The 27,613-nt window shown below is 38.9% G+C and overlaps 1 protein-coding gene across 2 annotated transcripts in view; it reads left to right on the top strand.

Moving 5' to 3' along the window:
* ATXN7L1 (ataxin 7 like 1) overlaps positions 1-27,613 on the top strand; it is a 122,051-nt gene that overhangs the window by 1,424 nt on the left and 93,014 nt on the right. The gene's annotated exons all lie outside the window — the stretch shown is intronic.

Here is a 27,613-nt window from a genome sequence, read left to right as displayed (position 1 = left end):
TTGTGATGCGTATTGCTAACGTCGTGCTGGAGGAACACATAACAAAACTAGTAAAACGATGTGGGATGTATTTTTATGTAGCTTTATTTGTCTCTTTGAACACTTTCTTAACACGCTTATGACCTCTGTGTCACAAGAAATACTTGTGAAGTTGGTTCATAAAGAATAACCCCATCATAGTGAAACTCCTGTGCGAGATACTGATGCTGAGAGAAATCCCACTATTACATTCAGTGTCATAACATATATTCTGAATGATGTTAAGGTTCTTATTGTATGACAGTTGTCATTATATCTGGGTTTATTTTGAGCATATTGGCAACTTAACTGAGTACCGTGTTTTCAAAACAAGGTCTTGAGAATTAAATCAGTAACATAAATCTGTGTGTTAAACTACAAAATCACGTAAAGTACATATTAAATAAATCATATTAAAATACCATAAAACTTCAGTTTTGAAAGATCTTTACAGAGATCCCAAGCTTGATTATGTTCCTGCCTTTCATCTTGAACTTGCCTGTACTCCTACTGTGCCAGCCTGAAAATAAATTAAGAGGCAGAACTGGGATTTTAATGTAGTTCCTTTACAGGTAAAAGGTTCAAGGCTCAAAAACAGTTTGTGCTTTTATCAGTGATACTGAGCATACTCTTTATTCCGAAATAATTGGACAAAAATCTTACTATTGGAGCTTGGCTTCCATAAGGAGTTTAATTTGTTGAGATGAACTGTTTTGCTCTCTGAAGTCCTTGAATACAAATTCTTATTATAAAGTTACTTGAGACATAAAGATTGAAGAGCATCACTACTAATTAGTCATATCTAATATGCAAATTGTTTTCTAGAATGATTCAGTATAGACTGTCAGCTGTAGTCTGTCACTGTTTGTTTTCCGGGGTGGGTAGAGACTTCGCCAAATGAAATCTTCTTAAACGTTTTATCCAGAAAAATTATTTTCAAATGATGTTTTTAACTTCATTGCTGAAATTATGATAGTGGCAGAAGGGAAGTATTTATTAGCTTTTATAATATTTAATTGTACAGTAAAAAAAAATGACAGTTATATTCAGAAAATAAAACACTTTAGGAATTTTATTACTTCCAAGTAGTAACTTGCTTTGGATTATTTTAGAAAGAACTTTCAAGACGTTTGAATAAATTAGTACATGTTGAAATACTGCTACTGTATTCACTTAAGCAGTCTGTTAATACAGGTGCTTCCACCACACCCATCTGTGTATCTGAACACCCATGGTGAATCTTCCCTGAAGCTTCACTGTCCTTGTTAAAAAGGTGGGGAAAAATTTGAAGAGCTGGATTTGCCTACGGAAAACATTGCTGACATATTTGCAGGAACACTTGTGTGCTTATTCTCATCTTGCATACATCTGTTGTGTGAGATGTTGGTTTGTTCTTTTGTGGGGGGAGTTGTTAATAGACCAAGGTTGTGATCATGGTAGGTTTTTATACCAAACTCATTTTTCTCTGTACTCACATATGCTTGAGTAGGCTTACTTTTGCCATTTGTGATGCCGGGAGAGAGTAAGTAGCATCTTACAAAAATTGGACTTTACCTGTAAAAGTTAACTTGAGTTAACCCTTTAGGTATTAGAAATTACTGTCCCATTTAGTAAAGATTTATCTCATCCTATTCACTTTTTGTAATATTTATCTGGGTTTTGTCAACTTTAGTCAATATGATCAAATTTATATGGCTTTTCACTTTAAGCAGTTGGGCAAGGGGCCCTGTGAGACTAGGGGAACTGTTCGTAGAGGAGTGTGGTGAAAGGGGTGGAAAGTCAGCTGGTCTCCTCCAGACTATGGCAAGGTAGTTCATTTTGGTTTTGTAGAACCAGTTGTTAAAAATTGCTTCCAGCCAGCTTTTTCCCTGCATTGCTGCCTCATTTCTGGTTGTGCACTGCGTGTGCTTGGCATGATGGCCTGTGCTTCCTCCTCCTGTTGGCCCAGGCTCTGACCCAGGAGCCAGCATTGCCCTGTGATAGTGGGGAGGAGAATCACTGTCAAATCTCCATGTCCAGAGTGCTTGATATTTTTTAGCCGATCTCTGGGCACAGGGCTCGCAGTCCAGCCATGCTGTTCATTTCTGTAACGCAAGAGACGCGCTGAGGCCGTGTGCCTACTCTGCCCCATCTTCAGGGAAGAAAGAGATTGTTTACTGCTTTTCTTTATTCTACAGTGTATATATAGGCTGTACAGAGAGAGGGGAGTTCCCTGAACGTTTGATCGGTTTGATAGATGGAATTGCTTTCTGTATACAATCCATACAGAATTTATGTTTTTTTTTTATTTTATGTTATTTTATGCACTTATGTTTTCCTTTAGCGGATGCAGTATGACCGTGGCTGACTTTTGGTGACATACAGATTTGTGGAGAGAGGATTACAAAGTTGCAAATGTTCACAGAAAATGAAAAATTTTATGCATAAATACGTGCGCCAGAAAAACTTATCTGCTTATCTAATCAGGAAGCAGAAGCAGTGTTGTGTAACTTATCTGACAAATCACTACCAACCAACCAGCTTAGCTAAAACAGGGGTTATCAGAGTTGGAGCAATATTTGGAATTTATATTGAATTCTTAAACATTGAATGGCATATTTGAAGAACTGAAGATTTTCTTGTAGATAACTTATCAAATAAATTTAGACTCCTTTTTGCTGTACGTTATGTGCTGTAAAAGCTCACAGTAACTGCATGACTGAGACTGATACTAGAAGATCACTATGTCTATAATAACCTCTCACTGATCTTAGATTAATTTTGAAGGCAAATGTTTTACTTTATACCATGTTTAGGAAAATAGTATGTCTTATAGAATTTACACATACACATATATATATGTGTGTGTGTGTATGTATACATATATATTTATATGTATGTATTTGTATACACACACACACGCAGACGTACTCGCTTTAGCGAATGCGCAGCATTAAGTACTGGGAGTATTTCTAGGCAGGCGCTGGCTACAGAGGAGTGAAAGATAGCCTGTTTATCTTCACTAACTACAGCAGGGTTAAATATGACCTGTGGGATTTAGATCTATATCTGGGTACTCGGTGTCATAGTCAACTTCAGTTTCTCAGTTCAGTGGGTTTGTATTATTGAGGTCTCAATCTGATGCTGTGTGTGTTTTGTCTTAGAGAATCTTTTCACTAACTATCCTGATTCATTATTGTTTAGCATGAAGGATGTTACATAAAAAAATCCACTCTATTTTTCTGACATCATGTTAAAATTTGAGGTTTTATTTATCACTATTGCACAGCTCCAAACTTGACCATTTTACTTGATGACTAGATATGCAAACTGCAGTTTTAAATCTACTGAATAATTTAAAAATAAATTTAGATGAAGGGTTAGGTGTTTCCAGTGTATTTTTCATTTTTGACTTTCCAGGTAAATATCTAGAGGAAAGTTGTTTTGTTTTGCTTTTGGGAAATGCTCTGGCAACATCAGAACAAATTAGCGGGATACTAATTAGTTTTAAGTATTTTTTTTTTCTTTTCCAGAAAAAAAAAATTGATGATTTTATCATTCTTGGAAGAATAAGAAGTGAAGGAGGTTGCGAGATGTCAGGGAGCATTTTTGTAGAAAAAAAGGATATAGAGTACAACAATCTGCTATGTAAAAAGCAAAAGGAAGAAAAAGAACTAAAATTATGAGGAGATTGTGAAAGAAGAGAAGACAAAAACAGCTGGTTAATGTAAGCATAGGCATAGGATTTGATTTTCTTTTGTTTACTAGTGGTTTGTGGATGGTGCTGTTTGTCTCCTTTAAAAACATATCAAACAAAACTTAAGAATAAAACATTCTTGTTTTTCCTTTCTTTCATAGCCACCTTCATCTTTCATCTTCTTGCGGTGGTGGGGAGTGTTGGGAAGGGCTGAGAAGGAGAGAAAACGATGATGAAGTTTAAACACATAGCCAGAAAGAAAGAAGTTATCAAATTTGGATCACCTGGGTTGATGTGTGTGTTTTGTTTTTTGTTTTGTTTTTCCCCAGCAGGCAGAGGAGAGGAGTGATTGTTGTGTAATTTTCCTTCTCTTCCCTTTAAGCCCATCAGGTCATCCAGAGATGCTGGTTCTTAAACAGATAAAATATTCAGGTGGAGGTTAATGAGTGAAAGAGCTGAGAATTGGCAGATACAGAACTGTCACTGTTGTCCAGAGAAATTTTTCTTCTCATTTGCTGGGAATAATGAGCAAAAGCCCCTGTGTGTGTAGGGGAGGGTGTCTTTAGGATGAGGCATGACAGTGGGATTAAACGGACTGTGTTTTGGTGTTTAAATGCTGATCAATTCAGTGTATGTTCATCTGGCTCCAATATATTTTTTATTTTATTTTTCTATGCATAGCTTCTGCAAGGTGGGGGGAGGGGGACAACTCCTGGTTGTGGCTGTAGCCTCAGTTAATGTGTCTTCAGGAGTGGAAAAAGACGAAGCATGAAACATATTACATAATGGTTGGGTGATAGGATAGTGTTATGATAGAGCCCAGAGATTTAGTCAGAATTGTAGTTTAGCATCATAGTTGCATAGTTACTTTCTGAAACCTGGAGTCTGTGTCCTTTAGCTCATCAGCCCACAGTGAGAGAAAGAGTAGACTAGTGGTTATGTTCTCTGATCAGCAATTCTACTTGTGGAATCAGGTGGATTTTGACTTTTTTGAAACTTGTTCTAGAAATGACTTTTTAAAAATGCTTTGTTATATGGCTGGTCTCTAAAATTTATCCTAAGATACTAGAAAGTTTCTATTTTTTATTTAGGTTGTCCTTGTGATTGGCAGTTGAAAGAAATATGACAACTGTGCTGACAACTTCTTTTAACTCACTAGCCAACTTTTTTCAGCAACATAAGGTTATTTAATTGTCTTTTCTTATTTTATTGAGATCAAAATATGCCCATAGGATAGATAAGAATGTAGTCTTTAGGATTCCCTTAATCCGTGGGAGAAAAGTCTTTGGCCTGGCGCACATTTTGATAGAATTTGGGTTTATTTCTCTGTATTTGCACATCAATTATTTTGAAGAGGTTAGTTCATAATTAGTTTAGGAGTTTTTTGTTTGCTTGTTTTGGGTATATTTTTGTATAGCAGGGAGCCCATGTATGATCTTCTGTCAACTGACAGTATTGGTTCTAAAGATTTGTCTTGACATTCCTTTACTCACTGCACTTTATAGCAGGTCTTGAGAGGAAGAAATGACATACATTGACTAACACGCACCCTTAGCCCTGTTGTCACCACAGAAAGTGTACTAACTGTTGTATCTACTTTTGATTGAGATCTGGAGACAAATATGTGTGTGTCTTCTTGTTGATCTGCCTGTGTACATGATTAATAGTTTATAGACAAAGTATAGGTTTTCATGTACAAAGAAACACTAGATGAGACAAGAGTTGAAGCCTGTGTCTGTGCCACTGTGGAAAAGAATTCCTTGAAATGGGCCTTTTGTTCTTAATTAAAAGCCTAATGTGAGATTAATAATAACCTAAGGAGGATGTCGTCAGGTTCTGTTTTACCAGTGTGCAGATGTTAGTCTTCTAACTAAAGCTAAGATATATGAGGTGGGAGCAGTGGAAAATCCTATAATCAAAACAGTATTGTAAACTTTTTTCCTAAGTAATCGATTACAGGACTCTTGTAGCAGATGGGTTAAATTTTTGGTAGTCTCAGTGAAAGTTTAGATTTCTAACACTGTACCACTGCTGGTGGGGATCACCTTCAGAAGGAATAGTGTGCAGATACAGGTATTCCAAAGAGCAAACTCCACTGTAAGGTTGTAGAAATGCTCCACCTTGCTGTTAAGAGTAATTTTGGAGTAATTAGCAAACAGGATGTTCAGTTTCCATGAGTGTGGATTAATATTGGCTTACTGGGTCTCTCTTTAAGTATATAGCATCCAAATTGAAGGGCAACTGAAGTACTTCTGCACCAAGTTGAACATCTGATTCAGGAGTTAGTAATGCAGGATGTCAGGAACTAGTGTCTTAAGGTAATTTGCATGACAGAGAACCTGTGGGTAATGCTATAGTAAAGCAAGTTAAAGGTGTTTGGCAGAGGTTTCTCAACAAGTCTATAGCAAGGAGTCTGATGGTCCTCTTCCTGGATGAGGAAGAGAGCCTGAGTAGTCCGAGAGTGATCTGGTTTTGTTCGTTTTAGCTTAGTGTTGTGCAGCTGTCTAAGCTGACTCAGATTGAAGATGAGATCCAAGATGGTTACTTAAGACACATATGGGGCAGAAAAAAACAACAATTTCATGCATCAGTTCTTTTCCTTTTTTATGTTCCTTTTTCTGTGATTGATTGTTGATGATTTAAGGGACTGCTAACTTGTTATAACTTGTTAAAAGTTGTACATTAAAGGCACTGATGTGGCTGGAATGGTGGGCTTCCTGATTGCTCTTGGTCTTAAAGGAAATAAAGATGTCTTATTTTTGACATTATGCAATTTCCTTTTGTATTTTACTAAAGTATATTTATAATACAGCCCATAAGCCCAACACATCTTCCGTTTTTTTGTATTATTGACAGCAATTACAAATTGCTTGGTCTTACTGCTTTTTGGTGTTTGTATATGTGGGTGTTTAGAAGAAAATGTGTTGGAGAAAAAAAAGTGGAATTCTCCCAGATCAAAAAGGGCCTCTGCTAGAAGTAGCACAGAACTCAAAGACAAAAGTTCTAGGTTCTGCTGGTACCAGTTTGTGTAGCGCAGTTCGCTTAATCCCCAGGCTCCTACTGCATCATCTGTAAAACGGAAGCAGTTGCATTGTGACAGAGCTGCACGCAGTACACCGGGGCTTGGGCTTGCTTCCCTTTCCGTTCTCTTGGAGCAGGTTTTCAGCTGACGAGACAGAGGAAAGACTGATGAAGAAACTTCAGGATGTAAGAATGACTGGCAAAGGGCGGGAGTTCGTGGGGGCTGATTCTGTGTGGTGATTTTTTTTTTCTTAGCTTGTGTTTATAATTCTTTTTCTGATACGCAGTGGAGCACACACAGGGGCTAGAGTCTCTGCAAATTTTAAGTTATATTCAGATTGGACCTTGCTAACATGATTTTAAGAATTGTTGCAGTATTTGTTGGAGTAAAATAAAAAGTACCTTGTCCACCAAGACAAAACTGGATGAGTGGGACCTCTTCAGTCGCAGAAGAAGGTGGTTTGTAGCCTGTCATTCTTGTGAGCTGAAATGATCAAAATGGAAGCAGAGACTTACAGAAATGTATTTCATTATATGCTTTTCATCTCTGGTAGGTATTCTGCCCTCAGTGGCCTTTATGCTGACCACATGTGCAGGTTAGGTAGATTGTCTGTGGTAGTTAGCATCTCCAGTTGTTTTTGATGCTCCTCTTAGCTATGCCTCATTGAGATAGGATGCTAGTAGTGATATAAATCTGGAAAGTCTTTTGAAGCCAAACTGCCACAAATGTTGACAGAGCCAAAACCTTGTTTATTTAGGGTTGATAATGAAATCAGTTGTGTTAGGACAATTATCTGATGAGCATAAGTTATTCATCTGTTCCTACAATGATTAAGAAGATTAAGAATATTATGATTTGTTTGATCCTAATGCCTAGCAGTCCCGTCATGGGCTAGACATTATTGTGTGCTCTGCCAGCAGAGGGAGGGGTTGTGTGAGTATGTGTGTATATGAGTGAGTATGTGTGTATATATGTGTGTTAAATTGTTGTGTCCTAGAGAGTTAATGATTTTAATACATGAGAAAGTAGGAGTTTAGTATTGATGAACAAAAGTACATAATTGCTCAACACAATAGGTAGTTAACTGTACACTAGTAGCCTAATGATCTTTTGTTAGAACTGTGGAAAGGAAAGCTTTAAGATGATGTTCGGAGGGTAGTGAAGTAGCTTTGCAAGTGCTTGGGAGATATCCTTACATAAATGTGGAAGTTGGCGTAAATAAAGTATAGACTTTTATTTGTTTTTATAAATGAGTACTGACTTTGTGAACCAACTAGAAATGAGATCAAATGATGTGACAGCAAGCACTGTGTAGAGAGTATGGTATAGGTAGGACAGAGAAGCCTGGAAAGCAAAGATGAGATGTTTATAGCATTTAAAGTTAAAATGGAGGATTGTGTATAGAAGGTTGCAAAGAGTAGTGATAGATCAGTATGTCGAGATAGAAAAACCAGCTTTTGGAACAGTGAACAAGAAGGATAGTGTTTGTGAGTGCCAAAGAGGAAAATTGCATAGTAGTAACTAATGTGAGAGGAAGGCCTGGCCCAGAGCTTTAGCTCTGAAGGTGCTTAAAGATTTTTATCGTAAGAGTATAAGACAGAAAGAATCACTTAGACGTAGATGTAGCCTGAGTAAATGAACCAAGAGAAAAGTCATTGTCAGGGATGACAGGTTTTCATATCTGAATGATGGGCAAAATGATAATGCTGTCCACAGTGATCAAGAAAGGAGATGGAGAAAGGAGGGTGGGAGAGGTGAGATCTAAGTTCTGTTCTAGCTGTATTGAGCTGAAGCTGACAGTTACTCAATGACAAGAGATGTCAGAACGATAAGCTGAGATTTTTGTTTAGACATGGATCTATTCTATGTGAGACCTGTCTCCTTAGGAACTAAAATTATGGATTAAATTCCCAGAGACAAAGGAAGGGCAAAAGCTGTATCTTGGTGGGGACCTAACAGAAGATGAAGAGGGAATAAGGGGCCTTCCAGTGACAAGTGAAGGAATCATTACAGGGAGGAAGGGAAGTGGGAGAAGGTAGAATTGTGGTAGTTGGAAAAGGAGAATGCTTTTGAGGAGAAATCTGGTTTTTATGAAACATGGGTAAGGCTTACAGAGAATGGAAATGATGCTGCAATAGCAAGAGTTGTTTTAGACATTTTAGTGAAAACAGTTTCAATGGAGAGCAAGGGACAGCTGAAGAGCGTTCATGTTGGAGGCAGAGATGAGCATGCAAATGACAAGTGCAGGTTGTCATTAAACAGTTTATAATAAGTTTGGAGTCAAAAGAGGGACAGAAGCGAGGAGTCGGAGGTAGATTTCCCAGCGTAGGAAGGACTGATGAGATGTGTAACTGCCCCTTACAAGGAGAGAGAGAGAGAGAAGCTGAGCAGAAAAGTAAGAAAGGAGATACGAGGAATCGGGTGATGTGAGTGAGGCAAGTGGAAGAATTTGGACAGATGTGATTTGTACCTATAATAGGAGGGAGAAGAGAGAGCTGTAAGGAAGAGAAAGGGAGCAGAAAGAGAGAACATGAAATTATTTTTTTTCTGTCTCTCTCAGAATAAATATTTGCATTCTGTTGTGGAGAAAGAAATGGATATCAGAAAAGGTTTGAGGAGTGAGTCAAAAACTGAAATTGCAGGTGTGGGTTCAGCTCAACTGGAGAAATGGCACGGCTTAGTAAGCAGCCAGGAGAGGGAGAGAGTGAATGTGCAATAACCTCATTTCCAGACTGGTTTCCTTTTCCACTGCAGATTCTAGGACAGACAAGAATAAAACAAAGAAAATGGATATTTAAGATGAGCAAAGGATCAGGCAGGTAGAGTTGGACTTAAGGTAGGAGAAAGATGCAAAAAAACATGCAAAAGAGTGGAAACAGAAGGGGGGGGAAACACTGTATCACTGTGAAAGAGGTAGGTCCTAGGTGTGCTGCATGATGAAGGTGGAGCCCATCATAAGTAATGGGATGGGAATGATGGGCAGTGCTAAGAGTGACAGCTGATGTCATTCAGAATATGCCGGTTCAGCCTTTTGTACAATTTTAAATGAAAGATCATGTTTGGATATGACTGGATACTACAGGCAGTTTGGCCTCTCAAACAACTCTATGCTTGAATCCATAAAGTGTCTTCAAGAAAGTACCAAGTTTTTAAGAGGAGAAGGAGGATTTTAGAGAAGTCAAAAGGACGTCACCCCTCCTCTAAGGAGGGAGAGGAGTGTGTAAACCATGGCTCAGGCAATAGAACTGTTCTGTGTTTTGGTCAGTGGTCATATCTGTCACATGGCCTGAAGGATGTGAACGCAGAGTTTGCTTGCTGGTTTCTAGCTCAGTAAAGCTGTTCTTCACAGTGCTTTGTAAGTAAATGTATGTCTACCTTATCCATCACACAAAGGTACTGACTTATACTTCTTGCTCTCAGAGCCGATATAAGGCCATATGATTACATTATTGTGGAGTGAACCCAGGCTGCTAAGTCATACAGAGCAGCGTGTATCCTCGGAGCTTGGGCACAATACTGCAGTCAACATGACTGGCTTTTGCTTGTCTTGCAGGGTAGAGCGAACTCATTTCTGTCTACCTGTTTCAGGCAGGCAGACTTTATGGTACAAAATCTTTTTCTTCTGAGAAAGAGGGGCTTAATGATTTTGAGGTGTTACGTGGAATAGTTGTCACTTCTGATACATGACTTCTCACTGTTTAAGGGGTTAATCTCAGGTTTTCATGTCTCTGGTAGAGCTAAACATCTGTGAAAGGAAAGAGAAAAGAAGAGAATGCCAAGGAAAAAAGTTGTCCGCTTTACAAAGAGGATTGAGCTGATCCTTTAGCTTGGGAGGTTTTAGTCATTACCTGCTCTTACCAAGCAACTTGCCTGTCCCTTTGTCTTGCGAAGTTCAGTCATCAGCATTTTTTGTAAAGTTTTAGGTTCTAATTTATTCATGCTTTTTGAACGACTTGGAGGATCTTGGGCAAGTATGCTGAGAAGTTGAATGCGTAGTAATTGAAAAATATAAGGAAAAAATAGAGGGAAAACATGTAAGTTGTGAGCTAAGTATAGGTCTGTATTTTCCCTAGCGTCTTTGTGTAATCTGTGCTTGATGAAAGTTTTCTTCATCTATTCTCGTATCTCACAACACAATAAGGATGTGTTAGCAAGCCTTGTAGGTACTGAGATTTTGAAAGAGATAAGGCAGCTTTAAATATTTTGGTGTCTCTCATTTGTCAAAAAAAAAATTACTGACTGCATCTAGAAGTTTCAGTTTGCAGTTTTTATTATATTTTCCTGCCTTTTAATATACCTGTTGCTATTCTTATTGTTTGTTTTCCAAGTTCTTTGACAAAACCAAAGGTATTGTAAATCTTTATTGCTTTTCTAGCAGGTGAGAGTTTATTTTGAATTTGAGGGTTTTATTTTAATTCATTTTTACTGAACATATATTTGGAAAAGCTCTAAGCGGATGTGAAATTAACTGTGTTTAAATGCTATAGAGCATAGCTATGAAACATAAAAGAATGGTAGTTTTAAAAAAACAAGTAAGATGATGTGGTCTTTATTCCAAAGAGTTTGCAGCGTACTTCAGACAAAGCCATAAGCAGTTTGTGTTGTGAAGACATAAAAATCTATCTATGAATGCTGGAAAAAATTCATGCAAGCAGCTGTTTTAAGGAGGAATTTGAAGGAGGCAGAGAATAATTAGTTGATGTGGAGGAAGGAGGCATCAAAGCTGATAGTGTAACACACAGGAAAGTAGTGTACAGAACAGATTTCTAGTGAAAACAGAGTATTTGTTTAACACAACAGAGAAAGCTTTTCTTTTTATAATATTGCCTTACTGTATTGGGGAAGAAAAGTGAAACTAATTATAATTGTCATTGAAAAAATGGTATCAACATTGAAAGATAAATCTTAATCTTGTTTAACCCTGTTCCCTAAACATGCCTCCTTAAGCATTCCCTTTTTTATTAGGCTTCGCTCTCATCTGTTCTCTTGAATCATGCCCCAGTTTTAAGCCACAAAGTGAAAAGAAACTGAGACGATGTATACACAACAGCATTTGTCATTTCTTTCATGCTGCTCCTTCCTCTGAATTAGTTTTTATATGTCCATTTGCTCATATGTCATAGGCTCAGAGGCTAAATGAGATACGAAGTTCTAAGCAGCTTTGACTCTTGTTACAGCCTTCTATCCTTAAAATCTGTCTGCTGTGACCAAATTCTACTGAAGTCTGAATTTATTTCAGGAGAACATCCAAACCCTTGAATGTGGGCTTTTCGCGGCAGTTTTCTAAGGTACCATGTGCAAGCATAGTGCTGTGAGAACAATACACAGAATGTATTTTTAAAAGCTTATTCATTTTAATGCTTTGAGGTTATGTTTATAACGTCTGGAAAAGACTTCCTATGTTCAAAGTCATATAGATAGCTGCTTGAGTAATGATTTAAAAAAACACAATGTTCCAGAGGAAGGATATGAAATACATGATTCATGTCTGCAGCATACCTGAATATCACTGTGGTGAGAGGCAGAAGGAGCAAATGAATTGGGAAGAAACCATGAGAATGGATAGGTTTGCAACTTTTTCCAATGAAAGATGATGTGTAAACATTATCAGTAACCAAAGTCTTCTACCAGCTATGTGCAGAAATTAATCCATTTATCATTGAAATGTGTGTATGTGATTATGTGACGGGATCTTTGAATGCAAATGTGGCTGCTGTTAAAAGCTTGATCCCAGCCTGCCCTTCAGTCAAATGGAAGAATTCTAAAAAAATCTTCTGTATACCAATACAGAAGTGTAATACAGTTCCCACTGAAATGTTTTACTACCTAATCATTTGACAGGGAAAGGAACAATACCTTATTTTAAAATTACAGGGAGAATAGAGTTGGCAGAGCTTTGGGGTTATTTGTTTTTATTCTAAATATCTTTTTGACCAAAGCACATTACTTTTATCTGTGAGTGGTCCTGGTGTACTTCAGTGACTAGTGCTCTGTTAATCAGTTTCCTAAAGATGGTGCTCTCACTGGCACCAAATTTTGCTCATTAAAATTAAGCAGTGATCAAAGCGTCATCTTTTAAGATACAGCATCGAGGTTAGTCTTCTCCTAAAGAATGGTTAATGTCACCCAAATTGAGCTTGTGAGAGTAGGCCAGTTCTTATTCTAGGAAATAAACCAATATTTCACTAGCATATTTTAGCAAGGCACCATAAATATTGGTCTTTCTTTCATTTTAAAATTACTTAAAAGTAGAACTTGATATTATTGCTCCGATAGCTGGTTTGCTTGTTTCTTTCCTATGCAGAAAAACTAGCTTTATCTTCTTTTCTGTACTTACTGTGCCCATGAGGACCATGGATGCTTTACCAGGAAAGGATCTAATCTTACCTTGTTGATTGTTGATTTTTGTTTTGTTTTGTTTTTGTTTTTTGTGGAAGTAGTTTTTCCACACATTTCATGATAGTACTTGAGTTCTTTTTTCCCCTAAGATAGAAAGGGAAACTAGCTGGTGATCCAGTAACAATTGAAGGTTGTAACTGGCAATTAATTTTTACTCTGTGGGTAGATTTGTAACACTAGCAAATCCTCCATTGCTAGCCTGTAGCTCTGCCTTTTTTCTGGTTGAACACTGCCTCCAGCCTAAAGCTAAAGCAATCTTGCATTGTGCCAAGTGGATTTTGTTGAAAATAGTCTAGTGTGACCACCTAGTATCTCAAGAAGTGTATTTACAAGTGTGCGTCTGAACTCTGTAGTGCAAAACAGACTGAGTGTCGTGATACTATTGAATGAAATAATAGTTTAACGAGGTAGCTTTAATTTAGGTAACTATTATATGACTGCAGTGTAATCTTTTGCTTTTCATTTTTTTCTGTGTAAAAAATGCAGACTTCTATTTTGTGCATTCCACCACGTGTATATATATGTACAGCTTATGCAATTGAGGTGAAAAATTAGTATCTTTTTCTGCTAAACAAACAGAGATAAAGTTGGTCATGATCCATTCTGAATTTGTTGTGTTAGGAGAAACTTGTATCTAAAAAGATAAGGGAAGAAAGAATTACCCCTAGAAGGTTGATTAATTTAAACATTACTCCCTGTACAAAGCAGCCTTGAAGAAGATTGAAAGTGCGTGACTGGGAAATAGAGTAGGAGGGTGGGTATTACTACTTTTCATACAGCTTTACTGAAATACTGTATCTTATTCCGGTGTGCACACTTTAAAAAGATGTTGAAAAACTAGAAGGCTTTCAGAAAAATCTACATTAATTTGAGGTCTGGATAAATCAGCTTTAGAATGGAAGACTTAAGAAGCTCAATCTATTTAGTTTATCAACAGACGGTAGAGGCTACCTGATAAGACTATAAGTACTTAGACAGGGCGAAGGTATCTGACAGTTAGATGGTTCTTTGTCGACTAGATTAAGAGGATTCTCATGGCTGAAAGCTGAAGCTAGATCAGTTCAAACTAGAAATAAGATGCAGTTTTCTAATGATGCAATTAAATACGAACAGCTTATCAAGGGATGTAGTAGATTTCCCATTGTGTAAAATCCTTGCATAAAGCCTTGGTGCTTTACCAGGAAGCATGCTTTAGACAACCAGAAAGCTTGGGTTTTGAGCCAGAATAACGTGATGAAACCCTGTGGCCTGTTTTAATGTAGGAATCCAGTCCAAACCGTAAGGGGGATTTCTTAATTCTCCATCCCATGGAAGTTTCCTGCATGTTAAATGCATCTTTTGTTACATTAGAGGTTCATTTGAAAGATGATAAGATCTTGTAGGTGATCAAAACAACTTTCTAGCTGGATGGGTAATAGGGAACTGTCCTCAGTAACACACAAAAGGGGAAGTACTACTTCCATTTTCCTGGTAATCAAAACACAAATGTTCCTCCATTCATTGATCATAAGAACAATTTAATCATTTACTAAAATAGCTGTTTACCTTCTCAGTAGCACTGCAGACAGTTTGAGCTTCCTCTGCCTAGTTTGTATAACTGACATCTGGGCCTGAGCATCTTTGGTTTTGCTTTGTTTGCAAAGCAAAACAACCTTTGTTGACATGTTTTTCCTGGTGCTGTCCTCTTGTCTATGGATTTATGAGGGCATGGCTGGTCAATCTTTAAGGTAGGCAGCTCTGTAAATTCTTATTATGTGAGAACTCTTTTTGTCTTGGCTTTGCAAAAGGAATCTTTTGAAGGACTTCAGCACTTAAATCATTCAATTTACCTCCTTATTGCGAAATCAGAAAATAGTGTGTGTGCAAGTGTCACCTGTTCTTTTGGTTACACCTACAGCAATGCCAGTCAACGCAGAGCTGAGGTACAGTTCAACTCGTAGGAGAGCTTTTGTGTATACAGAGTTAAAGGAAACACCTCACCTACTTTCTGTGAAGACTTATGTAAAGAGATTTCACCAGTCTCAATGGTCCTGTAACTCTTGTGAGCATTGTATACAAAATGATGAAAAGTATTTGTGCTAGAACTCCAGTTTATAAATTCTCCTGTCTCATCCCTTTACCAGTATTTCTGCCTCCAAAACTTGTAAAATGAGGATACTGAAATGAGATTCTAAAAGAGAAACCAAAGCAATTCAGGACTGAAGGATAGATGTTTTTAGTCTTTTTTTTTTTCCCTGCAACTGGAAATAAAATAAACTGTGAATTAAAAGATAAGGTTTCCTCTGAATGTGTGTCAGTGTGTATTGTGTTCTTGAGCTGAGTTTTGTGTGCATAAACTCAGGCAGTTTCTGACTGTGAATGTTTGGGGTCATATGTGTCCTGTGCTACCTGGTAGTAAGAGTCTTAAAGGTCCGTTGAACCTGACTCTTCCTCAGTTCCCTGTTGCTGCCTGTGAGAAAGTGATGCAGCTTGGCAGGCATCTGATCCATCAGTTCTTACCTGAGTAATTACAGAATATTTAGAAGTTTGCTCTCTGAATTGCATGTAGTTTGTTCCAGGTGTAGTAAGCTAGACTTGGACTGAATATTGCTGTCATGTTCCCCACACTGTGTAGATTCCTCTATCAACAGTTTTGCAAATGTTGAACTTGACTTTAAGTCATGATCGGCCCTGCAGAATACTAGCAACTGTGTTAACAGCAAGCAAATGTTTGGTCTACTTAATCTTCATCAGCATCGTTTAGTCCACACCTCACCCCCTGTGTTCATGTAAATGACCTCTGAGACTGTGGCAAACAGGACAAAATCATCTCTTCCTGCAGAAAGGTAGTATTTGCTTTGACATAAAGTATGAATAGCTTCGAAAAGGATCATTTCTACTGTGAAAGCAGCAGTTCATCAAGGAGATGGATATCCTGCAGTAGGGACAGATAAATAACTTTTTCTCCAATTTTTATTTTACCTGCCCATTATGGCAAGCCACAAAGTGGTTCAGTGGGCAGTATAGGCAGGTGCATCTTACAATTACCATCAGATGAAAATCTTCTTTAAATGTATGGAAACTCTGTTGACCTGTAGAAAACTTAAGGCTTCACCTTCCTGTAAGATGATATTTCTCATAGCTCTTTTTTAGGTAGAAAGTTAGCAGCTCCAAAATTCTCATGTCTCATTTAGCTTCTGCAAGAACAAGGTAAATGTTGAAATAGATGATGCTCTGGATTGCTACTAACTACTGTTTCAAGTTCTACATTGAACTGGACCTCATCTTCAAAAAGTTGTATTTGCGTTAGGCAAAACGAGTTGTAGAGCTTCCAGTCCTCATATAGCACATGACAGGACCAAAGTAGTCTGCATATCTCCTTGACTTTTTGTGCCAGCATTCTACACATCAAAAGCAAGACATCTTGTATCACGTGTTTCAGTGTGATTGTGAAGAAGTCCTTCCTGCCTTCCCTGTTCCCTGTAGAAGAATGTGAGTGTGCTTCTCAAGTAGACCAAGCAAGTCCCTTGCTTCAGAGCAATTCCTGTCCTGGAAGGCGACTATGTGGAGGAGCTCCTTGAGTCATGCTAAACAGTATGTACTTGATGTGATGTATAGGTCAGATGCCAGCTGTAGGAGAGGAGTATGCAATCTCTGTGTGTTCAGTTGAAATGGAGCTCTGCTTTCTTGCTGCCAGTCGCCTGCTGAGAGAGCCACGCTGACCCCTCAGGAAGAAGAAATTATTACTTTGACTATACAGTGCTTCTTTACGAAGCTGTAGTTGGGGTAGGTTCTGCAGTGTGGGCTGAGAGTAGTGTGGGACTGAAACACTTTGTGCCAGTGTAGGGGCTTAACGATGCAGAGAGCCCATGCGCAATCCTGACAGTTAGAACCATAGAATGGTAAGGTTGGAAGGGACCTCTGGAGATCATCTAGTCCAACCCTCAGCATAGCCCATACAGGGACTGAACCCACGACCTTGACATTAGCAGCACCACGCTCTAAACAAGAATTAAATCATCTTTCAAATTGTGCGCTGGATAACTGACAGCAAAGTGTAGTGCAAGTACACGTTTGGAGTCTGAAAAAGATCTGAAGCACACAAAAAGGTTAGCGAGAACAAGAGGAAAGATGGCACTACAGCTTTGACATCTTTATGTGCTGAAAAAGTACAAGTGGATTACAGCAGATATCCTTTTTTTTTTTTTTTTTTCCTTTTTCTATTTAGAAAAAAGAACACCTCTGTCGGAATGTTTGGCTTTTGGTTTAGAGACCAGCAATGTGCCCTTGTGGCCAAGAAGGCCTATGGTCTCCTGGGGTGCATTAGGAAGAGTGTTGCCAGCAGGTCGAGGGAGGTGATCCTGGCCCTCTACTCAGCCCTGGGGAGGCCTCATCTCGAGTCCTGTGTCCACTTCTGGGCCCCCCGAAACAAGAGAGACATGGAGCTACTGCAGAGAGTCCAGCGTAGGGCTACAAAGGTGATCAGAGGGCTGGAGCACCTGCCCTGTGAGGAACGGCTGCGAGAGCTGGGCCTGTTCAGCCTGGGGAAGAGAAGACTGAGGGGGGATCTGATCAATGTGTACAAGTACCTGAAGGGAGGGTGTCAAGGAGACAGGGACAGACTCCTTTTGAAAAGTTGCCCCGTGTGACAGGACAAGAGGCAATGGGCAGAAACTGAAGCACAGGAAGTTCCGCCTGACCGTGAGGGGGAATTTCTTCCCTGTGAGAGTGACGGAGCACTGGCACAGGTTGCCCAGAGAGGTTGTGGAGTCTCCTTCTCTGGAGATTTTCAAGGCCCGCTTGGATGCAACCCTGTCTACCTGCACCAGGTGACCCTGCTGAGTGGGGAGGTAGATGATTTCCAGAGATCCCTTCCAATCTTACTGATTTTACGATTCTATTATTTTTTTTCCTTAAGTATCTGATGATTCAAAATGTCCCTCTTTGTCAGGCTGCTCTTAAATTCCCTCATGTATCATACAACTCTACACAGTATGGGGGGGATCTTTTTGCCTCACTGAAAGCTGCTTTTCATTTGTGATACATTGGAGAATATTTGCTTTTTTTTGCTACTCATATTTTAGTAATTTGAAAAACTACAAGAAGAAACGAGTACTGTAACTTAGTCTTTCTTTTGGGGTTCTTTGTTTAAAGTGTCTTTTACAGCAACTGCTTTTAGCTATGAAGAATGAATGAAGAGTAAGTGAATTATGTTCTCTTTGCATGGAACTTGTTTGGAAGTTTGGTCAATATGTGTATGTACTATAGAGGAGGTATTTTTTAGATGATTGTTATCCATTATCACTATTTTAAATTGAAAGTTTTTTCTCACCATAGGTAGTTCTTGAATTCTGTCAGCAAAACAAATATTTTACAAAAGAGCAAATGACTGAAACACGAGTTTGTATAGATACGAAACTTGCATGAGGGTACTGCTTTTGAAAGAAGTCTAGTGCTTCAATACTATTCACTACCAGTAACTAATTTATTGTTTCTGCAGGTGTTGATAACACTTTGCCCTTGTTAATACTAGCATCTCAACAGTTTTCTGTGCTGATCAGATGACGTCGGCTGTCAGTTGAAGATTGCTGATGGGCCTCAGCCTGTAAGGTGTCTTCTCCTGTGGCCTGGAGACAGTGGTCTGCTTAGGCATGTGCCACTTTCATTTGGCCTTACTGTTTTGTTTTTCTCTGCTTATAACCTCCCTCAGGTCTCTAAAAATAAATAGAAGGAAAGGGGTTCAGAAGAGAGTCAGTTTTCATGTATCCTACCTAAATAAAATACCTGACATCTGGAGAGTTTTTCTTTTTTCCTCCAAAAAGGCATATAAGATAAACATGATACTTCTCTATTCAGATAGAGTGGCCTTCCTTTAAGGATATTGTTGTTTTATTTTGTTGTGACTAACAATTTATGCTATCAGAACTAATGAAACAATTCTAATACTTCAGTAGTGCACTTGTCTAAAGCACTTGACCTGCTGTTAATCAGTTAAGCCTCTGGGGCCTTCTATGACACTTTACAGATGGAGGGACAGAAACAGAGAGAGGCAAAGGGACTTGCTCCAAACATTTAAGATAAACCTCTAACTCTTACTGGAGTGCTTTAGTTAGGTGCACCTTCATTTGGAGATTTTGTGAAGTCAGGGTAATTCAGAAAAAAAAATGCTGCTTGTAATTGCATTCCCAAAAGACCTAGATACTGTTGTTTATGCAGTGTGGTTGGTAACGTCTGCAAAGAAGCTATATCCCACTTTGCCTCACTTTGAGTAGCCATTGATACATATATGAAGAGCAAGATAGTGGAAGACCAGATATGGTATCTGGGAACTTGGAGACTGAGACTAGCTATAGGTTCATATTGCCTGCTGCTGGCGGGTTAAGTTTAAATACTTCACGCATTTGAGGAGGAGAAGAATGTTCTTTTCTGTATCTTTCCAGAAAGCACTAGTCTTATTGGGATATCTTATGATAGAGGTTTTGTCTTCAGAAAAGTTGTGCTGCTTTTTTGTTGTTGTTGTTGTTGTTTTATTGTGTTTAAAATTATGCTGAACTCGTAGTCAAACAAATCCTGCTAGGTACTTAACAGAACCTAGTTCTCTGCCCAGGCAGCCCTGGTAAATCCTTACCTTGGACTGTACTATTTATACAGGTGTAACTACAGACTGCATCTATAAATGTCTCACCTGTCTGTGGAAGTTTCAAATAGCTCAGATTTCTATTCCCCCCTCCCCCAGATTTTCCTTTTGCTCCAAATATCTAGCATTGTAGCAATTTGATGTCACTGTAGATATTCAGTAGCTTGGAGGAGGATTTCTCTCAGTTTTTAGTATGTATCCATTTATTATTTCTATTTTGTTAGAGTAAACTGTCTCAGAATGATCCTATGGAGTTGGCTAATTCAGAGAGTCATTCTGCAGCAAGGAACTTCAGAGTTGCGATAGTATATGATACTTCTGCTTGGTTTTGAGCTGCTCCTGGTGTTCTCTGTAATAGGATTGCTTTTAATTAGAGGGGGGTTTGCAGGTGAGAGGGGATGAATGGCTAGAGGTGAGAGGAAGATAGAGAGGAGCAGCAGGGGGAAGTTTTGTGCCATGGTAGAGGTCTGGGAATCTCTCTTCTAAAGTTTCGGGGACTGTGACCTGGCTAGGAGCTTTCTCTCATGCCTTATTTGCTTTATGTGTAAGTGCTTCAGATATGCCTAATGGGAAGACTATGGGAGCTTGCAACTTGCCAGAATCTGTTTGAAGGAATCAGGAGGCATATTAAATGATTGAATTTTTTATGCTCAGAGTGTCCTGAGTCTTGATGGTGTCTGGGCTACTGGTGGATTACATTGCCCTTGAAATGAGTGTTAGGCACTCTGTGCGTCAAATTAGAAGGCAAAGTTTTCATTAATGGCAGGGTAGCTCCCATTATGAATGATCTTGTTTCCCTTATGTGTCCAAAACCCGTTCTTACATGTTTAGAATTTGACTAAATCTGAGAATTTTGAAATGAGAGCACTTTTTTTTTCATTTACATTTGGAGGCTTTAAGATTTACAAGTCTTCTGAATGTAGTTGGAAACTGTACAGACAAATTGGTGTGTCACTAAGGAGATCCTTATGTCCTTGTCATGATGATAATACAGTAATCCAGTCACTAAAATACCAGTTCAGGCCTTGTGTGTTTGTTTTCTCACTTTATTAAAGTAAAATGTGATTGTAATGTATTGTGAAATAACAGTTGATATTAGAACTAGAAAAGTATTCCTTTATTTTTATTTTCATTTAGTTTTGTAAAGAAAAAATAGGCATGTGGGAGGAATGTTTTAATTTCTTTTTTTGATGGCCTATCTTTTTGGTGGAATTCTAGCGGAGAAGATTTTATTCGTAACTTCATCAGCAATTATGCAACAAGTTTGACGCTTTGTAATGCTCGTGTTTCCACGGAGGAATAAAAGTCCTTGTAAAGTTACTGAAACATGCAGTTATAAAGTGCTTGTAAATTATGTTGGAATGTTAACAGTGATCCTAAGCTTGCTACGAGCATGTTATTTCAGTAAGAATTGAGGTATGCTTTGGTAATTAAGTGGACAGGAATGATTAGTTTATCTATATTACTGGCAATTTTTAAAGTATTATGTTTTCTCTTTCATGATTGGTCCTGTCTGTCTTTCTGTCTGTCTGTCTTTCTGTCTGTCTGTCTTTCTGTCTGTCTTTTTCTTGACAGAGGAGAGGAACTACATTTTGTAGTTTATTTCTGCTAGTTACATTGTTGATACTGAGCCAAAATAATTAATTGTGAATATAGTATGTGGTCAAATCTGTCGGCCACATATTATAGCCATGGCCAGCTTCTGAATTACGGTTCATAGATCATTGCAACATCCTCTTTGCTGTAAAATACAGCTCTTAGCTCAAATCCTCTTACTTCATATAGGTATGGTTATAGGCTAAGATTATGAATCTAAGGGTGGATCTTGATTTCCATTGAATTAATGAGAGTTCTGTAGATGAACTTAATAGTAATGATTGATAGTGTCAACCATAAAATACACTTGGTGCATGAAATGGAAACTGCTTCCATTTACAATGATAAAGAAATAGAATTGAAATTAGTAAATTTTATTTCTGATTTGTTCAGGAGAAAATAATTTTCTTTTCTGAAATTCACTGACATAAAACTAAGATAAGGTTAAAATTGTGTTGGGAATGTGGTAATATTACAAGATTGAAACAGTTAGATGGATGTTGCAAGTATCCTTCAAACAAGTAGTGTAAATGTAGGAAATCAGAGATAAAGTTGTAAGTTCAGATATTAAAGAAACTCATTAAATCAGTGAAGAAATTCATAGTTAAGGTATCCAGAGTGCCTTAACTCTATTGTGTAGTTACGCAGTAGTTATGCAGTCTTGATAATTTACTCAAGAGTATGTGCTTCCACATAATGATTTTTACAGTTCTTGATGATTTTTTTTCTCTCTCCAGTGTAGAAAAAATGTTTTTTTTAAAAAAACATAGTTCAGTTTTGTAAAACTACAAAGATTTTTTTTGTCTTTAATGCTTACAGTTGAGAGACAAAGTTTAAAATGTGGCCATTTGACTCTGTTTAGCTATGAAATAATGTACAGGCTTGAACTTGAGAGACTTAAATGCCTATGACAGAAGCTTTGGAGGTACTTTATGTTAACATTATGCAAAGCAATGTATTCTAGGTTTAAGAGGTATCCTTAGGCAGAGACTATCAGGGAACTTTGAAAGAACAAATGGACTATTTAGATTTCCCACTATGGTAATTCCAGAATATCCTTTCCAGATCTTAGTTGTTGGGAAGATTCTTGTGATAACCTCAGAAACAGAACAGTATTTAACTGTGAAATAGTTTGATAGTCCATTTACAAAATATTCGTTAACAGGGAGTTTATGTTAGCAAATGGTATCTCATGCAGCTCAGATACAGAGTTCAACAAAATTCACGTTTGTTGAACAGGAAATTCATAATGAATTTGTGCATTTCCAACTTGTACATACCTGGAGTATCACTCAAGTGTCCACCGCAGACGTATATAGTCTTGTGCTGTGCTGAGTAGGGTTGGTGTTACTACATTTTTTCTGTGCTCAGACATTTAGTCTTCTTTACAGAAAGAATTTCACAACCTCTTTAGGTTAGAATAGTGATTCTGTCTGACGTTACATTCATTTATATCCAACTGCTGCCAAGGTCCTGGGGCAGGTAGCTCCTGCAGGTCTGGCTACCACAACAGCGTACACAGTGCAGTCCTGTACTGAGATGCTTTGGCTCCCTCAAGAGACGTGTGTACCCCTTGCACACTGAAGGTTTAGAGAAGCCGCTTCAGAGTTTGATCTCCAGTGTAGTTCTACATGGAGAAGGTGCAAAAATTCTCAGTGACTTTTTTTTTTCCCCCTCCAGGGATGGATATTCACTTATATGGCTGTTGCAGCATATTTAGATTTTTTTTTTTCTCTAGAAGCTGAATTTTGTTGAACTCTGTTTTGGAAAAGTAGTGATATGAATGTGTGGGGTTTTTTTTTTGTTTGTTTGTTTTTTTTTTTTTTTTTTTGTTTCCCGCTCCCCCAGATGAAACATTGTGATAGGAATTTGCTGTCACTTAAACCGTTGTAATTATTACAAAGACCTGCAGATGAGGTGCATATGAAGATATATATATAAAATGACGAAAGTACACATTTTTTTCTTGCATGGAGCTTTTCATCAATAAATGTGAAAGTGCTTATTTAGGAGTTACAAGGTGTATAACTTTTCTGTATGTACTGGGAAAGCAAAACTAAGAACTTTTTTCCCCGCTGGGATTGTGAAAGAGTGCAGGATTTTGACTCCTCCATGCACTGTCCTTTCTGTTGGGCTGCATGGTAGTTGCTAATGGTCCTCCAAGGACCCATACTGTTACAGTAAATGGGGATAAGCTTTGTTCTTTTTAAAAGGTTAGAGGATATCTCTGACAGGATTGGTGGAACAAGTTTCTTTTTTTTTAAGTAGTTTCTGTCCAAGAACCCTGATGGCTTTTTATTGCCTTATGACGTAGCAATACCTCAAATGCATGAGACCAAATGATGCATTTTTGCTTTATTTTAGTTTTTCTGTTTTTACAAGCTTTCACTATTGAAAGCAGATGTATATCAGAGATTTGAGTGTGTCTGAGAATGTCTATGTTTGTGTGTCTTTCTATGTATGAGTGTGACTGAGTGTCTGAAAAGCTGCATGCTGGATTGTATCTAGGAAACCTCTTGTTCAAATGCCTCTATAATTAGATAAATTGTGGAGTATTAGGAGGCACAGCAGCCTGGAATCCGTGTTTATTCAGCTTTTCTTCAACACACTCAAAGAATCAATCTTTGAACAGTTTTGTTGATGTTGATGGTTGCAGAGCTAGCACAATACTGTAATACTGGATGAAATAAATGAACAACTGCTTTATTACATCCAAATCCTTGACACAGTGTAATGCTGGAAGGGAGATTCCTTCTAAGCAAGATTGACAGGCATCAAATTAAAGCATAAGAAGTGTTAGGTGGTCCATTCATCTCAGTGAGCTGCTGTTACGGATGAGACTAAATACCTGGGAAGCTGGGTGCTGGGGAAGGCACTGGTGGTGGGACGAGCTCATGTCAGTGAATGTTCTCGCTGTCCTTTGTTGCTGTCACGCTTATAAACATGTGACTGTCACTGAACAGACCCATTTTCAGCACTTTCTTTAATCGCAGCACAGTTACCTTTGTGTATGTTCCTAGAAGGTCCTTTGCTCCCCAGTCATAGTGGCGGAGCCCTTCATATCCTAACCTCACTCAGGTGCCAACAGCAGCGAAGTTACAGTGTACCCACTGTGAGGAAAAGTGACTCAAACGGTTGTAAATCTGAAGGCAGGCCCACTAACTCAGTGACCATATGACTGTAAAACATTATTATTATTATTATTATTTACTATGTATGTCAGCATAGCACATTTCAAGAGCTGAGTCAGCCTGCTGATTTTTGATTATATGTGGGGGTCTTCCTTTAAACCGAAGGGTTTCTCAACCTTCACAAATAAGGAAACCTGGACTACCTTGTAGTATCTATGCTGCACCCTGAAGTACTAAGCAAGTACTAGTAAGTCATTTCTACTGCAACCTGATGCAAAAGAGTGAGCTGGAAAGCTTCTTATAGTAGTTACACTTAAAACAGAATTAGACCAGAAAAAAATCATTATGTTAAGTTGTTTATTCCCCCCAAAACACCTTTCTCTCCCATCCAGGAAAAAACTGCAAATACAACTGAAGCTTTTCTAAGTCTCTAAGAATACAAAACTGAAATTGTTAAGTAATTTTGTGTGTTAAATGACATAGCAAGAATTACCTAGGTGCATGTCAGAAAATTATGTGTCCACTACTCAGTATGTGGCACAAAAATAAAATAATAATGTGATTGAACTATTAAACTGCTTCATTAGATGGAAAGATGCCCATTAATAGCTTTTATGCTAGTTTGGATGTCTCTGAGTGACAATATTAAACTGATCGTTTGGATTATGTGTATGTACTGTTTTATAAGTATATCATATATACCACTAACGCTTTTTTTGTTTGTTTGTTTTTTCCATTTCTTTGTTTTGCTGTTTCAGTGCTACTGGGTGTCAAGGTTTCTTCAAACTTTCAGTTTTCAAAGACTTCAGAACTGCAGTTCCCTAATATTTCAGGGGGAGGAATACTTATGGTCTCTTTTAGCCATTCTTGGTTCGTGGTGACACTTTCTGAGTTTCTTTAGGCCCTCTTTTTTGCATGATTTAGCAACAACAACAACAAAAAAATATTTTTGCTCATCTAGGCAGTGAATCTTAGGATTGTCTGAGTGCTGGGGTGAACAACAGAGAGGCTTTAAATTGTGGTTGATTCTAGACTTGTAACAATCTATGACTTTGATACCCATGGAAAGGAGAGGAACATCTTTGAATGCAATGTGTAGGTATGTTCTTATAAGAACTTCAATAAGAACTTTCTGTGTTAGTGCCATGCAGACTTCTCCTGACAGTTGTGCCGTGTGTGACAGGACCCTCCTGTAAGGGGTATGTGTCTCAGAGGTGGGAGAACTGAGGTGTGCAACAGGCTTTCAGCATGGGCTCAGCTGTACTAGCAAAACTGTGTGTATAGTCTCCTGTGTTCAAGGCAAGATGATTACATTGCCAGAGAGTGCAGCAATGCCAACATAGTTTGTCTATACTTAGCATGCTTTACAGAATCACAGAATGGGTAAGGTTTGAAGGGACCTCTGGAGATCATCTAGTCCAACCCCCATGCTGAAGCATAGTCACCTGGAGCATGTAGACAGGGTTACACCCAGGTGGGCTTTGAATGTCTCCAGAGAAGGAGACACCACAACCTCTCTGGGCAACCTGTGCCAGGGCTCTGTCACTCTCACAGTGAAGAAATTCCCTCTCACGCTCAGGCAGAACTTCTTGTGCTTCAATTTCTGCCCATTGCCTCTTGTCCTGTCACGTGGGGCGACTGAAAAGAGTTTGTCCCCATCCCCTTGACACCCTCCCTTCAGGTACTTACAGACATTGATAAGATCCCCCCTCAGTCTTCTCCTCCCCATGCTGAAGAGGCCCAGCTCTCGCAGCCGTTCCTCATAGGGCAGGTGCTCCAGCCCTCTGATCATCCTTGTAGCCCTAAGCTGGACTCTCTCCAGTAGCTCCATGTCTCTCTTGTTCCGGGGGGCCAAGAACTGGACACAGGACTCGAGATGAGGCCTCCCCAGGGCTGAGTAGAGGGGCAGGATCACCTCCCTCGACCTGCTGGCAACAGTCTTCCTAACGCACCCCAGGAGACCACTGGCCGCCTTGGCCACAAGGGCACGTTGTTGGCTTATAGTCAACTTGTCATCCACCAGCACTCCCAGGTCCTTCTCTGCAGAGCTGCTCTCCAGCAGGTCAGCCCCCAGCTTGTACTGGCGCATGGAGTTATTCCTCCCTGGGTGCAGGACTCTGCACTTGCCCTTGTTGAACCTCAGGAGGTTCCTCTCCACCCAGCTCTCCAGCCTGTCCAGTTCTCTGAATGACAGCACAGCCCTCAGGTGTATCAGCCCCTCTTCCCAGCTTGGTATCATCAGCAAACTTGCTGAGGAGGCACTCCGTCCCTTCCATCCATGTCACTGATGAAGAAGTTGAACAGGATGGGACCCAGTGCTGAGCCCTGGGGAACTCCACTGGCCACAGGCCTCCAACTAGACTCCATGCCACTGATAATGACCCTCTGAGCTCTGCCTTTCAGCCAGTTCTCAATCCACCTCACAGTCTACTCGTCTAACCCACACTTCCTGAGCTTCTCTAAGAGGATGTTATGGGAGACAGTGTCAAAAGCCTTGCTGAAGTCAAGGTATACAACGTCCACTGCTCTCCCCTCATCTACCCAGCCAGTTATTCCATCACAGAAGGCTATCAGATTGGTTAAGGGTGATTTCCCCTTGGTGAATCCATGCTGACTACTGCTGATCACCTTTTCCTTCATATGCTTGGAGATGACATCCAGATGATACTTATCAGTAGTAGCGTATTCCTCTTCTGGAAAATGTTTGTGGTGTGCATGTAACGGTACTCTGTGAATCTTGGTGTAAAACCAGGGTTGATGATGCATTATTTTTTAGACAGTAAAATATGTGATTGATTGTACTTTCCAGGATAATTATCCCCTTAGAACAGAATTCTTAAAGCAAGAGACCTATTTTCTAGAGTTGCCAATTTATGGAACTAAAAACTATTCTTCAATCTACTAGAAATATTGTCTTCTGTTTTAATTACTTTGTGTACGTGGCCTTCGGGTAGGGTTTCTGTGTGTTCAACCTTTTTAAAGTTTCTCGTTCATATTTCCACATCTTGTTACCCACTAATGAACTTTCTTTGGTATATTTTTTTTTCTTTTGTGTACCACTCTAACTGAAATAAACAGTGCAGTTTAAAGCTTTAAGCAGTCCCACACCAACAAGAAAGGGAACAAAATCCATTTCAGTTGGAGTTGTGGGATGG

This window comes from Rhea pennata, chromosome 1, assembly GCF_028389875.1.
Source record: "Rhea pennata isolate bPtePen1 chromosome 1, bPtePen1.pri, whole genome shotgun sequence".
Lineage (NCBI taxonomy): Eukaryota > Metazoa > Chordata > Aves > Rheiformes > Rheidae > Rhea > Rhea pennata.
This window is presented reverse-complemented; position numbering and strand designations above follow the sequence as displayed.